Below are 7,929 nucleotides of genomic sequence, written 5' to 3'. Positions count from 1 at the left end.
CAAAATGACTGTTCAAACTACCAACCTGTGTGTGACTTTTCTAAGTGGAAAGATGAAAAGGTCATACGCACTTGTTATAAGAAAAGAGAAATGTGTTTTCCTACCACAAGTATTTCGTAGAAATAAAAAAAAGAATGACAGTAATAAAGTATTCATTTTCATAATGTGAATAAAATTGCATTAACTACACGTGACATTGAAAAAATCCGTATCTCGATGCAATATTCTATTACAAATAAGTATTCCAAACATTGCTTATAGATATAGATACACAATATTTTGTTCATATCATATTCTCACCAGAAAGAACCAGGCTTCAAGGAGAACATCAACTGATAATTATTTTGTTTCATTAAAGAAGAGTTTCGGACCACTTTTCAGATGAAATGATCATGAAAGCTACGATTGTTGAAATGAAAACTTAGATTGAATTTTTACCCCCAAAATCAGACAGGGTGGTATTGTGCAAAGTCACAGAATATCTTCGGGTAGATTGTTCACAAAATGTTTTCCTAGAACAAGTCAAGGTACAATGTGTTACCGATATGAATCCAGCCAGCTGCGTTTGAGCGGTAACATTGTAACTACCCTCTTATGATAAAGTGACAAACAGAAATGGCGTTTGACTTTTTCTGAACAATGGCGGCTAGTTAACCATAGCCAAAATGTCACCGTCTGGGCGTCTGTTTAGTATTTGTCGGAGGGGGGGGGGGTACAACATATCATTATGTACAATTTTAGTTTGACGTAAATAAAGCGAGGATCGGCCCAAAATGACGTCTGACTTTTGTCAGGAACCTTGGCGCTTTTTTACACAGATAAAATCTAACAACACAAAGAGAACAGTGTACTTATATTATTGCCGTCTCACACAGACCATAAATTTTTCATGGAGGTACTGGTAAAAAAGTATGGATGCTCACAATGAAAACGTATCTTGCTTACTAAATCACATACTAGAATTAGAGTTCAACAATCTCACACCTTCGTTATATGATGTTAACTTTTACAACCTCCATGTCCTCATTTGCATACATTTTATTGTAATCTCCAGTTATATAAGAAAATCTACAGTTATAAAAAAGGCATTTGTTATGGATTATGCAAATGATTTCCCAAAAACACAACGATCATGGCCAAGGTAATAATGCGGGCATTGGCATATCACAATAAAACGAAATTCCCTGTATAACAGCCCATGATATGTATACTACCTTTACTAATACGCCAAAAGCAGTTATTCAAGCAACTGGATATGATCTTGGAAACGGTCAGACGTTTTTAGGTAGCATCCACTACTTTTTGTCAGCGGTATAGTACTTGTACTAATATTAGTCTGATGTCCAAGAAAATGCAATGTTTTATTGAGTTATCTTAAAGATGTACAGTACTAGTATTAGGATGATGTGTTGAATCATCTATTTCTCGTCTTTAGCTTGTCACATTTCTAAAAGCTCAGACTATGTTTTATATGTATATAAAATGTAGATTGTAGTCAGTATTATTTTTAAAATACGATTTTACTTTAATTTCGTTGTAAGTCTACGCAAAGTTTCTACAATCCAGAGTTGATTAAACAATTCGTTTTTATTTTGATTGCTCATCATTTTACAAATGTACAACAGCAGGGGGAGCAGAAGCGCATCCCCCTGAATTAGGTACAATTTGTCACATTATTTGGAAAACAACGTTCACATTGAAAAATAATACATCTAAACTAACATATATACAAAAGACACATATAAAAATTATTTACAACAGATATGCACAAAGTTGCTTGGTCAGGCTATGCAAGGTCCAGGGTAGGTTCAAGGTAGGTTATTGTAGAGTCTTAACCAAAGTTTAACGAACTGTTTTTAAATCACGACTGGCCCTAACCTCTTTATATGGCCTTTCCCTTTAGACAAGGACGTTTTTGTGAATCTGCGTCCTTGTTCAATTCACCTCTCGTGCTTGAAGTCACACACTGGACTAACAACAAAATGTCCTTGGTCGTTATGATTCTCGAGGTTTACTAGAACTAGACGTTTAGTTTCTTCACAGTGGAAAACAACAACGTAATACAAGTTAACATTTAGTATATTTTCACCCATTGTTACTTCACAAAATGTTAGTCACAGTAAACACTCCTTATTTCTTACAAGAAGTAGTTTGCTACTTGACAGACGTTTACAGATGTACAGTGTCTCTTCAATCTTGTCAACAGTCATCTGCAATTTCTACAGTAATCATTAACCTTTTCGCTCTACCTCTTCTTGAGATTTCCCCTGGACCAGTTTGTTGAGATATGATTTTCGAGTCCTGCTACGATCCATTTTAGCTAAAGTAACCAGAAGTACCACCAACTGGTAGGGGTAGCGACAAAAAAGGGCCATATATAAAAAGCAAACGATCTTCCACCATCAACCTCTGCTTGGAGCGTAACCAGAAGAGTCTTTCCTGTAAATACTCGTATTTTCCCCAGAAAACAGCTGTCAAACCTGTTACTCAATAGAAAGCTAAACACTGTTGACATTTTCCTGAAGTGTTGAATTTTCTTACGTAAGGAGCTATGTGTCTCTTTTCACTTGTGTTATTTAAAGACTGTTGACCTATTGTGTTCGTTTATGAATGAATTGATATTAAATAACTTTTTTTGAGAGCTACTAGGCAAATGCTCTCCAAAACAATATCACCAAGATGATGACAATGTGGCCTTTTGGTTGGAATTGTTGGCTTCGAATCTTCTGGATTCAAATCCCCGGTCCTTGACACTTTTTTCTTCACTCGACTCAGGTGAAATGAGTACCTAGCTTCAGTTGCTGATGCCATCTGGGAACAGATGTAAAGCCGGAGGTCTCGTGTTAAGGAGAGCCACACACAGCACGGTAAAGGCATCCAATGCGATTTCAGAGCAGCAAAACTGGAAATATTCTGAATAAAGACATCTTTATGATATTGACACATACTGCTTTACATTAGCACATTTCAATCATCATTTCATACTTTGGGTACTTAAAACTGGAGAAACAAGCCCAAAGATGAGCCCTTTATTTTATGGGAGGTACCCTAAAAGTCAGCCAAGGGCCCTTCCAGTAACCATTTTCCGTCAGAATTTGGGGTATTTTTGCTCCATCAGGGTCAATATTTTGGGACAGTGTAGTTTCAACTCAGTATGTAGATAAATGACTTTGAAAATTGACTTTGAAAAATCGGGTTTCCAAGCCCAAAAAAACCACTGGATATTTAAAGAACCGAACACACATCGTAAAGAGTAGGTGTCCTTCTCCGTGTTATGAATATATAAATAGATATTGTTGGATACTATTCTCGAATATTCAATCAAACCATACAGCAGAACATAGCGATTAAACAATGACCTGATAACATAAGAAATTCTTACTGACAATATGCCAACAACGACATATATTATGAATATACAAATAAATAAATAGACATTGTTGGATGCTATTTCTGAATATTCAATCAAAACATACACCAGAACAATGAGCTGATAACATTAGACATTCCTACTGACGATATGCCAATAACGACATATTCTAGCTAAAACGTCAAAGATCACAAAATCAGGTAGATTTTTTTTCGTTTGATTCGTCCACAATACTTCATACTATTCCATCAAACATCGCAACAGATAATCTTTACTTTGACATGTTTGGCTGTCATAATTGTTGTCAAGTGCTGGGTGTACGAGGACCTTATATAAGAGTAAAATGACATGGCTGTTAAATACAGGCTACTTTGTAAGTATCTGAAGATTTTCCTCGCATGTTAATCGTCAACTCCATTTACTATCTATTGAGCTTACCCACTTGGGAACATACTGCATTTTCTACTTCAAAACTTCAATGACTGTTCTTACAATTTCTTCATCCCATTTTGTCACCTCTGTAACGTCAACAACCATCTTCTATACATGTTGTCTTAATTCTACATTATAGATTCAAGACTTTTATGTTTTTGCAAATATTAGTTTTTGATTTTGAACTATTGCAACACATTGAATATGATTGAAAAGATGTTACACGACAAACTATAGAATATAATGTGAGACTAGTGAGGTATTGCAATTGTATATGTATGTTTCTGATTCGGCATATATACTTTTTTCGGCATATATAATATCTATAAATGTTATTAGGTACATGGGCCTAACGTAAGGTATCTAATATTTGGAGAATACATAGCCTTTTAAAGTTTTAATATCAATGAAGATATTCGTAATAAAAGATAATAATAACTTTATTGCGCAACAATTGTACAGAGTACAAAGTATGGCATCTACTAACTTAAGTAAGTACATGTCAACTACATTTTTATAAGGCTAATCTAATACAAAAGTGGGTGGCTAGTATGAGATAGGTATCAACTTATACAATCGTTTCTAATATCCATACAGCTTTAATATATATCCCTATGTATAGCATGTAGGGGTTGTCACAAGTCAATATGTATTTAAATTTTCTTTTCAAGTTCATTGTGGTGAATGCTGAGAAAGAATCTGATAGTCTAGTATATAGTGCATTGCGTACATTTATATATTTAGGCACACAATTAGAAAGTGATATTCGTCCTCAATAAGCTCTGGACAAAATGGACAAACCCTCTGGTCATTGGGGATTTTATGGAATCTTCCGGTTTCTATACTAAGTTTGTGACAGCCAATTCTGAGTTTTGTGATTGCGCTACGTACGTCAAGTCTTTTTATGTTTGAAAGGTAGTTTTCATGTTTATAGTGTTTGTTCAGCGTAGAAAGAAAAGAAAGTTTGGAATTTTTTTGAATATCGCAATGCCAATTTTGTATGTAAATATCTTAAAGATATATTGCCGTCGTGCCTGTTACCGTTAGCTATCACATATATATTATCATCCTCCAAGTAACATTGCGTTTTCAATGCAGCCCCGACGTTAAGTACCAAACATTTCTCGTAGTTCAGTACTTTCAAATATCGCCCATTTACGTCATGTGTGAATTGTTAGTTTACAAGTCTCCTTCTGTCTCTAAGTGCAACGCCGGAAATCACGGACTTACTTGCGTCACAGGTTTTAAGGAAAGGGTGAATCTATTCTTTAAGATATCAGGACATTTGCCATGAAGTAGTAAAAAGTACGGCGCCTAGCGTCACCTTAAGATGCTATTTTAGCTGTACCAAAGTGCTATCGTGTAAAATAAATGGAACTCAAACCTAAGGAAGCCTTTTATGTCAAGGATATACACAACGTGTACAGATGATCTGAAACAGTTTGCAGATGTTCTGGACGCATTTTATAACAGAAGAACTTTATTGCACGACAGTTGTACATCGTACAATGTATGGCAAAGTACAAACAACAACAACAACAACATAAAAACAATAAAATGAATATGTTCAATAAGACTTAATGTAGAATAAAACGTGACATATCCTAATTACTCAAACAATAAGTGCTAGCACAAGTCTTTGATAAAGTGTTACAATCGAGTTGGCTAGCTAGTCACAAGTTTCGGTATTTTGTCTAATAACAAAGCAGTCCTTTATATATCTACTAGTACCTATTTTTGCGTTGTGGGAACCATTACAAGAAAAGATATTTTCAAATCTGTCTCTAGCATCGAGACTCTTGAAATCTGTTGTACTTGATTCGAGAAATGTAAATTTTTAGAAGATGACGTAATTTATGTTGTAACGAGGAAGGGTAGGGTAATGTTTGATCAAGGCGTATTTGTTCATTGTTTAGGTACTATATAGCTGAGTATGTTTTCCACCACCGAATACATTGCCTGTACTTTTCATACTGTTATCGAGACAGTAAATTTTAAAATCACACTGTAAACTTGATCTATGGTCAGAAAATGACTCAAATCTTTTCAGTTGACAAGATAAGATGATAACTACTACAGGTCAAACACTTATATTGTTACTCATGAGTTGATACACTTCAATCTTTTACACAACTTTTACCAAATGATAATCTTTACAAATCTCTAGTATAAGCAAACATAAAACACAATTTTGATCTTAGACTCATGTTTAAGACAGGTCTAAAGCAAGAAATGCATTCAGAGGACTGCAGATTTTCTTAAACTTTGCTTTGAAGTGCAAATTTTTTAAAAGTATGGTTATGTATTTTGTAGAAGAAATATTTATCATTCGTAAAACTGGAACACAAATGTCTACAATCTTAAAATATGTTGTTTTTTTGTTTTTACATCGAATGTAATCAAGAAATGAATTACATTTGCCGTAACCACCTCGCTTTGACGTATGTAGTGGAAGGTATTTCTTTCCCTCGCTCTTGTTTTTGCGATTGATTCATCGAAATTTGGCCGTTTAGTCTCTTCGTAATCACAATAATTCGGCCTAACGGCGTGCCAGTTTCTAGTAATATGGAAATACGTTTCCGTCACTGTCCGATTCAGAATTCGCATTGGCCTTGTTGGCTCCAACACCGGTACTTCTGTGCGCCAGAATTAGTATAATCGCACTGGTTCGATATCATCTAGCTGTGGCAATGCCTGGGTCCTAAACACTCGCTGATAGCTACCCCTGGACTACAAACGACCCTTATCTGTGACATTATTACACGGTACACCGTGTGTTATGCCTCGGATATTATCTCCTTTCGTTCTTGTCGTTGTAATACATAGAATTCCGCGCCAATGTGATATTTTCCGCAATTGCGTTTCGATCAATCATAATTTAGACACTTTTGACATTTTGTGTAATTTTGACCGTTATATGCCGAGCTAGATGAGACTTGATTCCCAAAATCAGATGCTTTTTTTAAATATTTTGTAGAGAAATGGTAGAATGTAAAGCATGAGAAGTAGAAGTGACATGACACGGTGTAAATGTGGTGACAAAAGTTGTGTTTCGTGAGGGAATATGAACACCTGTGTGTTAACTCTGTCCCCTTTGGTACCCGAGGGGGGATTTAAACAACCCCACTGGAACCCCGGAGGACGGCTTCGTGTGAGTGGCGAGTTAAGGCAGGCAATTGAAGCAATGAATCATTCATAGCGAGGGGGGCAATTTTTCCTCTTTAAATTGCGGTTTGAGCAGCTCCACGGGAAGCATCTGAATTTTGCGCCAAATTGAGCGGCAGGATCCAAAGAGCTTTTCGATTTCTAATGGAACACCGATGTTAGCTGTCAATTTCGCAGACGTCCTTTGTACGCGTTCCCTCGCCCCCTTTGTCAATTTCACTCCGTTGCCGGGGCAACGAGGTAATTCTGGGACATCAGTGCGCAACCTTCGTCAGAACATCAATTTCCTGGAAGCTGCTCCCCGCACTAGGTCCTAAATCTTCTGCATTTTATCTATTCCTGCGTGTGTCCTAACATTAGCTTCTTTCAGATGTAAATCAGAGAAAATTATAACCTTGCGATATTGGTCCTTTCAAAGTGATTTCAGCGAGGCACGGGCGAGGAGACACGATGCTAGGAAAATTCCAAATGTAGGTACTCAGCGCCTGACACGTTACCCAAACTTCCAATCTCCCGGGAATGAAGTGCATTATAAGAGAGAAATTACTAACATCAACTGTTAGCGATCTCACCATTCCTTTACTCTTGTCTCTCCTGTTTTCTAAATCAGATCAGACAGAGTCGAAATGTTAAAACAATTTAAAACATCTAAGGAGAATGTCAAATATTCATAAACTGTACTTTTCATTTCTTAACATCTATATATTCTGTGCCTGATCAAGAATTCTTCAAGCGATCCTTTTTTTTTACCCGTAGACGTAGGGCCATTATGGGTGCTGCTTCTTAATGGAGGGAAGCAATTTGGAGAATAATGTACCTTTTCCGTCAGCGCAAATCGCCATCTCTGAATGCTAAATCATATTCAATACTTCAATTATGTCATATTTACTTCTATGCACAGCGACAGGCAAATTCGTCGTGCAAAGAAAGTTTTCTTTCACGGTGTGTAAGAGTTTCCAAAG

The sequence above is a fragment of the Branchiostoma belcheri genome, unplaced genomic scaffold (genome assembly GCF_001625305.1).
Source record: "Branchiostoma belcheri isolate BF01 breed outbred unplaced genomic scaffold, Haploidv18h27 scaffold47, whole genome shotgun sequence".
Classification (NCBI taxonomy): domain Eukaryota; kingdom Metazoa; phylum Chordata; class Leptocardii; order Amphioxiformes; family Branchiostomatidae; genus Branchiostoma; species Branchiostoma belcheri.
Note: the sequence above shows the minus strand (reverse complement) of the source record.